Raw genomic sequence first — 14,707 nt, 5'->3', positions numbered from 1 at the left:
TATGATCCTTTTAATGTGTTGTTGGATTTGGTTTGCTAGCATTTTGTTCAGGATTTTTGTGTCTATGTTCATCAGTGATATTGGCCTGTAATTTTCTTTTTTCGTGTGTTATCTTTGTCTGGTTTCGGTACGAGATTAGAACTAAACTACAAGAAAAAAACTAAAAAACAGGAATATGTGGAAGCTAAACAATATGTTACTGAACAACCAGTGGATCACTGAAGAAATCAAAGAGGAAATCAAAACATATCTAGAGACAAATGAAAATGAAAGCACAATGATTCAAAACTTATGGGATACTGCAAAAGCATTTCTAAGAGAGAAGTTTATAGCAATACAATCATACCTCAGGAAATAAGAAAAATCTCAAATAAACAACCTAACCTTACCCCTAAAGTGCCTAGAGAAAGAAGAACAAATCAAACCTAAGGTTAGTAGAAGGAAAGAAGTCATAATGTCAGAGCAGAAATAAATGAAATAGAGATGAAGAAAATAATAGAAGAGATCGATGAAACTAAAAACTCTTAAAAGATAAACAAAATTGATAAACTTTTAACCAGATTCATCAAGAAAAAAAGGGAGAGGACTCAAATCAATAAAATTAGAAATGAAAAAGGAGAAGTTACAACTTACACCACAGAAGTACAAAGGATCATGAGACTACTAAAAGCAACTATACACCAATAAATTGAACAAAGTGGAAGAAAGGGACAAATTCTTAGAAATGTCCAATCTCCCAAAACTGAACCAGGAAGAAATACAAAATATGAACAGACCAATCACAAATACTGAAATTGAAACTGTGATTTAAAAAACTCCCAATAAAAGTCCAGGGTCAGATGGCTTTATAGGTGAATGTTATCACACATTTAAAGTAGAGATAACACCTCTTCTTCTGAAACTGTTCCAAAAAATTGCAGAGGAAGGAAACTCCCAAACTCATTCTATGAGGCCACCATTACCCGGATACCAAAACCAGACAGAGATACCACACAAAAAAAGAAATTTACAAGCCAATATAACTGATGAACATAGATGCAAAAATCCTCAACAAAATACTAACAATCCAAATCCAACAATAGATTAAAAGGATCATACACCATGATCAAGTGGGATTTATCCCAGGGATGCAAGGATTTTTCTATATCCACAAATCAAGCATATTTTAAAATATATTTTACAATAGTAAACATTTTTTCCATTCATTCATTTGTTCTCAATTTGGGTTTAGTTCTGACAAGGGGATATGAGGACTACTTAAAGATAAAAGTATATACTGTTGATATATTATTTGCAATGGCAGGGAGGTCTTTAGGAAAATTGTAGTGTGACTAAGTAATGCAATGTGCTGTTTTATGCCAAACAGACATAATTTAAGGAAAAAAAAAAACAGGAAAACATGTGATGAAGAAATTCACAGAAAGATGATTTATGAATGTATTATCTCATTTAGTTCTTATAAATAATATTACAAAAGTAGTATGGGATAGTTCAATGCAGAATTGAGATGTCTTCTATTTATTAGATGGAGCAAGTTACCCAACCTTCATTTACCCCAGGTTTCTAGTCTGTTAAAAGAGAATAATACGTTTAACTTGCTTTTTATATATCCCTATTTTACACAAATTACATGAAACTCAGTGTTACATTTAATTACTTAATTAATCACTTACTTTGCAGCAGATCAAAAATTCAGTGTGAAATCTTTTTGAATCCAAACTTCTGAATTTCTACTAAAATAATTACTAGTCCTTTTGGTTAGGATATATATATATATATATATATATATATATATATATATATATATATATATATATATATATATATATATATATATATATTCCAAGCTTTAAAAATTGAAACCTAGAAAGGATAACTTATATACTCATTATTATTCATATGTATTTCAGCAGGCTAGTTTAAGTTTCATTTCTTGAAACCTTGGCAATCAGAAAATAATATCACTTTGTCTGTTTTGAGCAATGAGGAAGAATGGGAAGAATGTCTAGAATGCATATGGCAGAAACATAGAAGATGACCTGTAGGACAGATTGGAAGAATCTTGAGATGGTAGAGTGAGAGGAAAGGAAGAAAGAAAAATAAAGATGCAGGAGTGTGTCAGCCTGAAGGAGGAATGTGGTATGAGATCAGTAGAGTAGGTTCTGTTGCCATACTTCCTTGGTCCAAATCCTTACTATCTGAACTTGGGGTATCAATTTTATGAGCTGGTATAGGTAAATTGTATAGCAAAATACATGACATATATTAACCATTATATAAAGATTAATTTTAAAAATAATGTTTTAAAAATGAGGTCAATTTAGTATTTAGTATTATTGTGGAGAAAATGTTTATTTCATAAAAATGGCATTATAGGTTGAGCTGTGTTCTCCAAAAAGATACATTAAATTCCTAAACACCAGTTTCTCTGAATGTGACCTTACTTAGAAGTAAGGTCTTTGCAGATTTAACTAAGATAAGATGAGGTCATTAGCACCGAGCCCTTACACAACATGACTGATGGCTTTATAAGAAAAGGGAAATTTGGACACCAGAACACACAGCAAAAGTAGCAAGTAAGAATAGAAGCAGAGATTAAAGTAATGCATCTACAAAGCAAGGAATACCAGTGATTGCTGGTTGCCACCAGGAGCTACAGGAGAGGCATAAAACAGATGCCCCTTCAGAGCCCTTAGAAAGAACCAACAGTGCCAAAACTTTAATTTTCAACAACTTCTAGCTTCCAGAAATGTGAAAAAATAACTTCCATCATTTAAGCCTCCTAGTTTGAGATACTTTGTAAAAGAAGCCCTAGGAAATGAATACAAAGAACATTATCACTGAGTCTGATATGACTAATATTTTTTTTTATTCTGACAATCTTTTAAGTGATTAATGTACCTTACAAATTTCAAAAAAATGTTATGGATAAAAATATATTTATTGCAAAAGGCAAAAGAAAAACTATGCTAAGTTGTGAAATTTTGCTTCTGTTTTCAATGAATCGCCGAACATGTTGATTGACTCCGTTTGGTACATTGACAGCTACAAAATGAATAATTCTTCCTTGAATTAGAGCAAAGATTCTGAGTTCTGACTCCTTTTCTTATATTTGAAATTTAAGGTGGCGCTATGAGTAGTGCATATGTCTACATGGTAAAGCTTCCTTAAACACAGATTTACCTGGAATGATATTTGGAGGTGTGTGTGTGTGTGTGTGTGTGTGTGTGTGTGTAATGGAAGGAGTCTTATAAGTAGAGAAGACTGGCAAGTATTTGATCTGTGAAGTTTTATGACCTTGAGCAAGTTAAGCTGTCTGTGCTTCAGTTTCATCTTTTGTTAAAAGTGGTGGTAAGAAAACAACATATTTCATAGGATTGTTGTAAGGATATTAAGTGATTTGGATGCATCTTTATGATTAGATGTCATCACCACCATCATCATCATCACCACCATCTAAAGGATTGTATAATGCAAAGACCTTCCCATCCTGTGACCAAAATTTGCTGAGATCACATTGGTGATTTGTGGGTCGGAAGGAAATCAGTACAGATGGTCTTCAACTTAGGATGGTTCAATTTATGTATTTTCAGCTTTATAATGGTGTTAAAGCAATACTCATTCAATAGAAAACATACTGTGAATTTTAAATTTTGATCTTTTCTCAGGCTAGCAATATGCATTTTAATACTCTCTAGTGATGCCAGGCAGGGGCAGCGAGCAGCAGCTCCCAGTCTGCCACATGATCATGAGGGTAGGTAAACAGCTGATACACTTACTACCATATGTATCCACAAAACAATTCCATTTTTACTTTCAGTACAAAACTAAATAAACTGAAATATTCAACGTGGCATTATAAAATAGGCTTGGTATTAGATAATTTTGCCCGAGTAGTCTAATGTAAATGTTTTGAGCATGTTTAAAGTAGACTAGGTGAAGCTATGATATTTGGCAATTTAGGTGTATTAAATGCACTTTCAACCTATGATAGTTTCAATTTACAATGGGTTTATTTGGACATAACCTGATCGTAAGTCCAGGAAGATCTGTATTTCTTTCCAGTCCATGGACAAATAAAGAATGACTCTTTGAGAAAGAGCAGGTTGGCTTTATCGTTAATGAGTAGGAAGCTTTGTGTGATGGATCATTCATTAATTCATTTATTCAACATATTTATTGAACTTCTAGCTACATGTTTAACATTTTCTAGACTGGAAAAAATCAGTGAATGAAACAGATAAATATATTTAATGTCATAAAGATTATAGTCCCCTACTCTAAGTATTACATCAATGATGTTAGCTTTCTTGTGATTCAAAACCTAGCGGGGACAAAATATATTGTTCCTCACAGCATATAAATAGATCCAATAACTTTAATAAAATGATATTTTCTAAGAGAATAAAACATATTGAAAACTGATCAAATTTCATGTCAAGGGATTTTGACAAGAAATCATCTGGCTCAATTCCCTAATTACACTGGCCAGAGCTGAAGCCCAGAGAAATGAAGCAAAGTGCTCTTCTCTCAAAGCTAATCAAAGTCAAAACTGTACCAACACTAGACATTACTGATGCCCAGTTAAGACTCTGGTCTCCAAGATGAGCAACCACATCACCACTCATTGATGGTGGTGAGACAACCACTCCAGTAGCTAGTGTGTTCTCTTAGACTAGAGTAGTCAAATGTAGGTTCCTGGATTGATGCTAAGCAGGGTGTTTATATCACCCTAGAGAGGGAGATATAAAACTGTGATTCTAATTCCTTTAAGTCTGTAGGTCCATGTTAACCTTTTCCACAAGAAGCTCCAGAGTTATTGTGAGTAGAGTACACAACACTGAAAAGTTCATGCCAGCAAAGAAATTTATTTTGAAGAGATTCTTCTTGGTTAAACTACAAGTTTCATGTGTTTGGGGTAATAAAATACAGTGGAAACTATCATTCAGTTGATAGAATTTTGCCTAATGCAGCAAACAGAATGTTACTAGTGCTTCTTTAGAAGCTTATTTTTAATATTGCCTGCTGAACTATCCAGGACAAAAGTGACATCCAGCTTTCTTTAAAATGGCAAACTGAGTTCTTTCTACCACTGATATATTTATTATATGTATTACAAAAACAATAAAATGAGGTATGCTATTATATATATGAGTCCAATGCAAGTGTCAAGAAAAACATTTTTAACACAAGATGTACAAAGACCAATCCAAAATCTAAGGAAATGAAACTGAAAGCCTGTGAAATATTCAGTTAAAAATATGTGTGTGTAAAACAATGCTTTACAGTGTTGTGTCATATCATATCAACATATTTCTGTGTAGGTAAAGTCAGTTTAACTTTCATTAATAGAAAGTACATGTATATTTATTCATATTTTGAAATAGAACCAACTTCTCTAGTAGATTGGATTGGGGGATATTTTAAAATATGATTATAAGTAAAGTAAAACAAATTTATGAAAAGATTTATACCACTGTCATGTTGCCCCCCAAAAAAACTGTCTTAAGAAACACCCTAACTTTTTTCATTGGGGTGAAATTTATATATAAGTTTCACCCCAATTAATATAAAATTTATATTGTTTGGAAATTCTACCATAATTAATATAAAGAATACAGTGACTTCTGTTAAAAAAGTTTTGTACATAAAGCAAAAATTGGCAAGTATGAATAATTTTGCTGGTGTTGCAAAAAATTGTAATAAATCATTTTGGGTTGGTGTAGAATGCTCATTTTAACCATAAGTAACAAAAAATTTCCACCAGAAAACTTCTTCTAGTGAATTACACCTGAGTGTTCATTAGAGCAGTAAGATCCTTAAAGAAAATTCAGACAAGCTGACTTTCAATACTGTGAATTGGAACACCCAAGCAGAGTAACATGAATGAGGCTTCTTCACTTTGGGTTTTATTAAGCAATAGACATAGAACCCAGTTAGAAAGAGAAACACATACAATTTTCTCCCCAAAGGTTAAGAAACAAAAAAATAATAATTATAATACTGGGGGAAAACATAAACCAAAGCCTGAACCAAAAAGCAGTAATAAAGCTCATTGGTTAGAAGTACTTTTCAAAATATTGTATAGGAATTTGAAAGTGACTGATTTAATAAATGGTTAAAGAAACTTTTCCTGATTGTAGTTTTTAACATTCTGAATAAATAGACTTCGTGGAAAAAGTAGTGGTTCTTTATACCTTTTCATTTGATCTTAAGAACCTATATACTTGAATACATAGAGAAAAATGCATCACTTTGTCTAGATAATCAAAATTATCTACAATCATTATGTACAATACAATGACTGCAGAAGATTTTTATTCTGTTTAACAATCTGATATCAGATTATCTGAAGAACAAACTTACTACTTACAGAATTTTATAAACATTGGAGAAATGATGATAGAAGATGGAAAGTAGAAAGGATAACAATTGCATTCACTCTCAAAAAATACATATTTTTATAATCACCTACACAAAATAAAAACTTAGATAATTAAAATAAAGATAATTTATTATGGGCTTCTACTTTTACATAATTATGCATTTCTAAATGTATATGTGAAAGTGGACAGAGTAGAGGTCAAAAATGTTTACTTACTAGAAATTAGTTTCTATTCACAATGAAGTTAAAAATAATATAAAATTTATAATATGTATATTTTTAATATCTTTATTAGAGTATAATTGCTTTACAATGTTGTGTTAGTTTCTGCTGTACAACAAATGAAGTGAATCAGCTATATGTATGTATATATCCCCATATCCCCTCCCTCTTGAGCCTCTCTCCCACCTTCTCTATCCCACTCCTCTAGGTCATCATAAAACATTGAGCTGATCTCCCTGTTATGCGGCTCCCCACTAGCCATCCATTTTACATTTGGAAGTGTATATATGTCAATGCTACTCTCTCACCTCGCCACAGTTTACCCTTCCCCCACTGTGTCCACAAGTCCATTCTCTATGTCTGTGTCTTGATTCCTGCCCTGTCACTAGGTTCATCAGTACCGTTTTTTGTTTGTTTGTTTGTTTGTTTGTTTTTAGATTCCACATATATGTGTTAGCATATGGTATTTGTTTTCCTCTTCCTGACTTACTTCACTCTGTATGCCAGACTCTACGTCCATCCACCTCATTACAAATAACTCAATTTCATTCCTTTTTATGGCTAATATTCCATTGTGTATATGTGCCACATCTTCTTTATCCATTCATCTGTCGATTGACACTTAGGTTGCTTCCTTGTTTATGGTTTCCTTTGCTGTGCAAAAGCTTTTAAATTTCATTAGGTCCCACAAACCCAGAACAATTAAGAAAATGGTAATAGGAACATACATATAAATAATTACCTTAAATGTAAATGGATTAAATGCCCCAACCAAAAACATAGATTGGCTGAATGGATACAAAAACAAGACCCATATATATGGTGTCTACAAGAGGCCCATTTCAGACCTAGGGACACATACAGACTGAAAGTGAGGGGATGAAAAAGATATTCCATGCAAATGGAAATCAAAAGAAAGCTGGAGTAACAATACTTATAACAGGCAAAATAGACTTTAAAATAAAGACTATCATAAGAGACAAGGAATGACACTATATAATGATCGAGGGATCCATCCAAGAAGAAGATAAAATAAATGTAATATATTTTGGATATTAAATGCAAATACTAATGTTATTTTAATATTTTACATATGGTCTTAAATCTAATTCTTTTTCTTCACATTTGAACACAGAGTTGATAGACTAATTTTAGTTAAGGTCTTAATTTTAGGGATTACAATTTTACAGTTTGTACCATGCCTATTAATTTTTATCTTTGTCTAAATTAAGATGAATTTATGAACACTAAAAGCAAGAGAAACACTCATAAAAAGAAGTGTTAGCCAAAATTTTAGAAGTAGAGACCTTGAAGGTATTTTGGGCTTTGTTAGGACTATGGTCTGGGAACCACAGATTCAAGAAACATTCGAATTGTGTTCCACCAAACTACAAATGGAGGAAGCTTAAAAAAGCAAAAACCTCAAGGCCACAGTTGGTTGCATAAGTTACATAATTCTTTTTTTTTTTTTTTTTTTTGCGGTACATGGGCCTGTCACTGTTGTGGCCTCTACCGTTGCAGAGCACAGGCACTGGACGCACAGGCTCAGCGGCCATGGCTCACGGACCCAGGTGCTCCATGGCATGTGGGATCTTCCCAGACCGGGGCACGAACCCGTGTCTCCTGCATTGGCAGGCGGGCTCTCAACCATTGTGCCACCAGGGAAGCCCTAAGTTACATAATTCTTGCCTGTCAAGAATTATAGTTGGAGCTGGCAAGATGTCATGGTGCTTGTAAAGCAAGGATTGGTTGGGGTCAGAAATTGTTGCATAGCTACAAGGGGGAACCTTAAGAATATTACATTGCAGCTGGTGTATGTTGTTCTAAATACAGCTGGTGGTGTCCTTGGATTTGATACTGTTCAGAGAAAATTCAAGTTCTCAGTGGTACAAAGAAGTGTCTGAGACCAGATTCTGATGTTCGCCTGACTCTATTTTTATATGTCTGGACTGTGATTACTTCATTATAATTTCAATCTGTCATCAGAAATCAAAGAGTGAGGAAAAATTGTATCTACTTATTTAAGAAATCTTGAAGTAGGGTACATCTAAGTTTGTTTTTCAGCAGCCCAGTAAAATCAGTACATTCCTTATGAGCCCATGTGCGATTTTCTTGGCACTTTCCTCAGGGCCACATGATGGCTGCAGCTGTTTCCAATCAACATATCATTTCAGAAAATAATAACAATAATAAAAATGCCCCAAATCAGAAAAAAGGAATACCTGTACCTCATGTCCATTTTCCCATAAGTCCTTCAGAAATATTTTTTATCACCTCTGTGAATTTATCTGGGTCATATGTGTAACCTACTCTTTGATGTGGAGAATAAGAACTCCACTACTGGCTTCTATCAAACAACATTCGCATTTGGCTGCATGCCTCACTTCTCCTGAAAGAGCATTCAGTTCTGATAAGAGTGAGTGTGTCTATAATAATACTTAGAACTAGGATTGCTGGCATTATCAAGTTCATTTTTCAATGGAAATTTTATGAGGTAATAAAATCAAAATATGGTCAAAATCCAAGTTATTGAGTAAATAAACATGGACCAAGAAGGTAAGCCTGTGAAACTGAAACTTCGGCTGGCAAAAAGTTTCATTTCATGTTAGCTTAAAATTTTGTATAGCTGATCCACACGTTTAAATTTAATTTACCGCAGTGAGTTGAAAAGTATGTATTGTATAAAATACAATTGTAAAAGAAAAATCTATCATATCACTACTTATGCTGAAGTTTTCCATTATTTTATTATAATATGTTTTTAAAATTTAAAAAAATGTTGAGTCAAATGTCAACCCATGCTGTTTTTAACATCTGAAGCAAATTTCTATGAGTAAATAGAATACTGAAGCTCTGGGATTCTCTTGGGAGTATATAAATGCTGCAGCTGCCCCTACAACCTTTCAGTTTGTTCTTTACCCATAGATATTTATTAAACAAACACATATATACTAATTGATCATTATGGGTGAGACACAGAATGGGACTACAGATGTAATCCTTGCTCTTACAATCCTTGCAGTCTATTAGAAGAGACAGACAAGGATACCATTTGAATAGGATAAATTATGATCAATGTTACCATAGGAAACACAGAGTGTGCTGTAAATACATGGTGGAAACCACCCATCTGGTCTACAGGGTGTCAGAGATGGTTTCACAGAGGAAACACGATGTATATATATATATATATATATATATATATATATATATATATATATATATATATATATATATATATATTTTTAAGACAGACATTTTTATTTTTTACAAGCTTCTAAAATTATTTTAATGAGTGGTCAGGAATAAGAACCATTGTTTTATGTATTTTACAAATTCTTCAATTATTAAAAAGTTTTTAAGCTAAAAATTAATTATTTTCCAATTTTAAAACAAATATAATACACAAGGCATATAACCCAAGGCAAACTTCAACAAACTGATACTTTAAAATTATGTTGTATACTTACATATAATATATAAAGTAGACTTAATATTGTATTTGTTTTATTTTTTTTAATTTTTAATTTTATTTTATTTATTTTTTTACACAGCAGGTTCTTATTAGTCATCCATTTTACACACATCAGTGTATACATGTCAATCCCAATCTCCCAATTCATCACACCCACCTTCCACCCCTTCCCCCATTGGTGTCCATACGTTTGTTCTCTACATCTGTGTCTCAGTTTCTGCCCTGAAAACTGGTTCATCTGTACCATTTTTCTAGGTTCTGCATATATGTGTTAATATATGATATTTGTTTTTCTCTTTCTGACTTACTTCACTCTGTATGACAGCCTCTAGATCCATCCACGTCTCTACAAACAACCCCATTTCATTCCTTTTTATGGCTGAGTAATATTCCACTGTATATATGTATCACATCTTCTTTATCCATTCATCTGTCTATGGGCATTTAGGTTGCTTCCAGGACCTGTCTATTGTACATAGTGCTTCAGTGTACATTGGGGTGCATGTGTCTTTTTGAATTATGGTTTTCTCTGGGTATATCTCAGTAGTGGGATTGCTTGGTCATATGGTGGGTCATGTGCTGGGTCATGATGTATAATTAAATCTGAAGATTGAGTAGCCAGGAGAATTGGGAAGATGATGAGCATTCCCAACAGGTAGAATAGCACAAGCAATATTCTAAAGGTAGAAAAGAACATTGCTGTATCTAATAGAAATTTAATATGGCTGGAGAGCAGGATTTTGAAGGGAAGATGTGAAAAGATATCTGGAGATATGATATATACACACTCAGATACACAAGGAAACTGTAGAGTTCTTAAAATAATTTGGACTTCATTCTAAGGACAATGGGGCATCATCTAATTGTTTTAATCAAGGGAATGGCATAAGCAAATTTGTCCTCTGCCTATATGAGAGCAGGATTATAGTAAAAAATGATGGAAGTAAAGTTGGTAAGCTTTTTAAATTACCCTTGTTAGACATAATTGTGTTCTGAACAAGGCTAGAGGCAGGAGATTATAGAAGTAAATATATTGGAGAAAATTTTAGGTTCAAGCATCCAAAGACTTTAGAGACTGAATAGACATAGGAAGTGAAGAAAAATGAAGAATTAAGACTGACTCTGAGTTTCCTGTTTGGGTTATGGTTGAATATTGGTGTTAATCACTAAGATATGGAACTCAGGAGAAGTTTGCTGAACATAACTCATCCTCTTTTCAGCATGTAGAATTTATGATATTTAGGTGATTTCAAAATGTAGATTTTCTGAACTTGTTGAATGTAAAGATCCAGAGCCCAGAAGAGAGATCAGGGCTAAGGACTCATTTATGAGCCATCTGGTATGGATGTATTTTGAAATTAAAAAAATTAGATGATATTGTCCAGGGAAGATGTGTGGTATAACTAAGAAAAGGAGAGCAGAGAAATGTCTGTTAGATGGAATTCTAAAGAACACCAGGTATTTTCCCACTAAAACAAAACAACACATTTTTGTTTACTATAAGGTTTCCTTTTTTGCTATTAAAAAAAATGACCACAAACTTGGTGACAAAAACAGAAATATATTCCCTTACACTTATCAAGGCCAAAATCTGAAATCAGTATCAGTGGGCCACCATCAATGTTTTGGCAGGGCTGAACACTCTTTAGAGGCTCTGGGGTAGATTCTCTTCCTTGTCACTTTTATCTTCTTATGACTTTCAGCATTTCTTGAATTAAAACTACATCACTACAATCTCCCTCATCACATTACCCTTGTCTTCTATGTGGTCAAATATTTCTCTGCTTCCTTTTTATAAAGGATATATATGATTGTATTTAAGGTCCACTCAGATAATCCAAGATGGTGTTCCTATTTTAAGATCCTTAACTTAATCACATCTGCAAAGTCTTTGTTGTCATATCAGGTAGCATTCACAAGTCCTGGGTTTAGGATGTAAATTAATTTGGGAGGAGGCATTACTTAAACTACCACATCCACTAAGGAGAAAATTATCTTTTCTCTGCTCATATGGAGCTCATAAGAAGAACTGAGACAAGAATGAAGTTAATTCATGGCAGATAGTGTCAATGCCATTCATGTTAAGCAAAATAAGTTAGTTACATAGAAATTCATAAATAGAAGGACCATAATTAATTGGATTTTTGGAACTAGTTCAACATCAAAAAAGCAAAAGAAAAATTTTTTTATAAGAAACTATATTAGAGGGTTTTCAGGAGATGGCATAGTAGGAGGTAAGAGGAATCTATATCCCCATGTTGGCATCAGTGACACTGGCAGGATCAATCTGATGTAATCATTTTAGAACTCTGCAATCTACTGAAGGCTTACAGTTTCCAGGGGAATACTTGGGTCATAAATTATGATTAATTTCCATGAATTTTAGCTTTTAGCAGAGTAGTAGCTATCCATCCTCCATCTTCAGCCACATAGCAGGCATCTATTCATATGTCCCTGGAGCTGCTTGCACACAGATTATGAGAGCCAGGGTGGATAAAAAGAACCTTGTTTTCCAAATAATGGGAAACTGTGTTATGATCACTGATTGCTCCTTCTGATAACAGAGGTGCAAACAAAGGTAGGTAGTCATTGTTACCCTTTCCTCCATTCTTTCAAGCCCCTCCACCTCTGACTAAAATTAGTTGCAGCAGATTGAAAGGGCCAGCATCTTACCCTCTCCATTTCAGTTTTCTCTTTTTCTCTTTAGGAGTCAGATATTAAAGACCAGATTATACAAAACAACTGCAAATATGGGGGAAAATTATAAACTAACCACACATACTCAGGGAAAAGCTCAGAAAGACCTGATAAGACCTTAAATTTATACTCAGGGGACTTCCCTTGTGGTCCAGTGGCTAACTCCATGCTCCCAATTCCGGGGTCCTGGGTTTGATCCCTGGTCAGGGAAATAGATTCCACATGCTGCAACTAAGAGTTTGCACGCAACAAATAAGATACCACATGCCACAACTAGAGATCCTGCATGGCACAAGTAAATGATCCCATACACTGCAATGAAGACCCCACATGCCACAATTAAGACCTGACTTAGCTAAAGAAAGAAAGAAATATATTAAAAAATAAATAAATTTATACTCAAGATGATCCTCAGCACCAAGACAGCCTACAACAAACAAACAAACAAACAAATAAATACAGCAAACTTTGGGAAAGTGGGATAACCTGATTTCCAGAGTTACATTATTAGATTCAAATGTCTAATTTTTCTGTGAAAATTTCCAAAGCATACAAAAAAAAAAAACAGGAAAATAATGTCCTTCAAAGGGAAATGATAAACCAATAGAAATAGCCCTGAAAAGGGTCTAATAGCAGATATAATAAATAAAAACTTTAAAACAACTATCTTAAAGATGCTTAGAAGAAAAGAAAGATATGAACAAGAAGGAAATTTTAATGGAGAGAAGAAAACCTAGCAAAAAACCAAAAGGAAAAATTCTGGAGGTGAAAATTAGAGGCAAAATAAAAAGTTACTAGAGGAATTCATAGGAGGATTTGATCAGGCAGAAGAAAGAATCAAATACCTTAAAGATAATTAGAAATGATCAAATATCAAAAACAGAAAGAAAAAGTTTAAGAAAAAAGTGAACAGAGTCTATGTTACCTCTGGGAATGATTAAAAGAACTAAAATATGCATTGTGGCAGTCCCAGAATGAGATGTGTGAGAGAGAGAGAGAATAAAGAGCAGAGAGAAATTTTGAAGAAATAATGGCCTAAAACTTTCCAAATTTGTTGAAAGACATAATATAAATAGTTAAGATGAACTCCAAGATTAATTCAGAAAGGCTCATTCTAAGACATTATAATCAAACTTTCAAAAGACAAAGAATCTTAAAAGCAGCAAGATGGAAGTGAATTATCACATAAAAGTATTCTTCAATAAGATTATCAGCATATTTCTCATCAGAAACTTTGGAGGTCAGAGGAAGTGTGCTAAAATATTCAAGTGCTCAAAGAAAAAACTGTCCATCAAGAATCTTATATGCAGCAAAACTGTCCTTGAGAAGTAAGGGAGAAATTAAGACAATCCCAAATAAACAAAAACTTAGGGATTTTGTTACCACTAGATCTGTTTGCAAGAAATGCTCAAAGTAATTCTACAGGGTGACATAAAAGGACACTAGATGGTAACTTATGCTTGTGGAAAAATTAAAATCTTGTTAAATACATGAAAGATTATAAAAGCTAGTATTTTTGTAATAATAGTTCATAACTGCAAGTTTTGTTCTTTACATGATATGAGACTAGCATATTTAAAGATCAACTATTATTAGTCTAAAAGCTAGTATCACTGTATCTCATTACTTGTTCTCTAAATCTTGGTTTCTACATAATTTGAGAGACAACTACATTTAAAAAATTATTAGTTTATGATTTGGGACACACAGTATATAAAGATGAAATGTTGTGATATCAACAACTAGAAGAGTTGGGTACAGAGCTGTAAAAGAGCAGAGTTTTTCTATATTATTGAAGTTAAGCTGATAAAAATTCAAATTAGAGTGTTTTAACTTTAGGATGCTAAATATAACCTCCAAGGGAACCACAAAGAAAGTAGCTATAAAACATACACAAATGGAAATAAGAAAGGAATTTCAATATTTCA

Source organism: Mesoplodon mirus (genome assembly GCF_964341445.2).
Source record: "Mesoplodon mirus genome assembly, chromosome: 2".
NCBI lineage: Eukaryota > Metazoa > Chordata > Mammalia > Artiodactyla > Ziphiidae > Mesoplodon > Mesoplodon mirus.
This window is presented reverse-complemented; position numbering follows the sequence as displayed.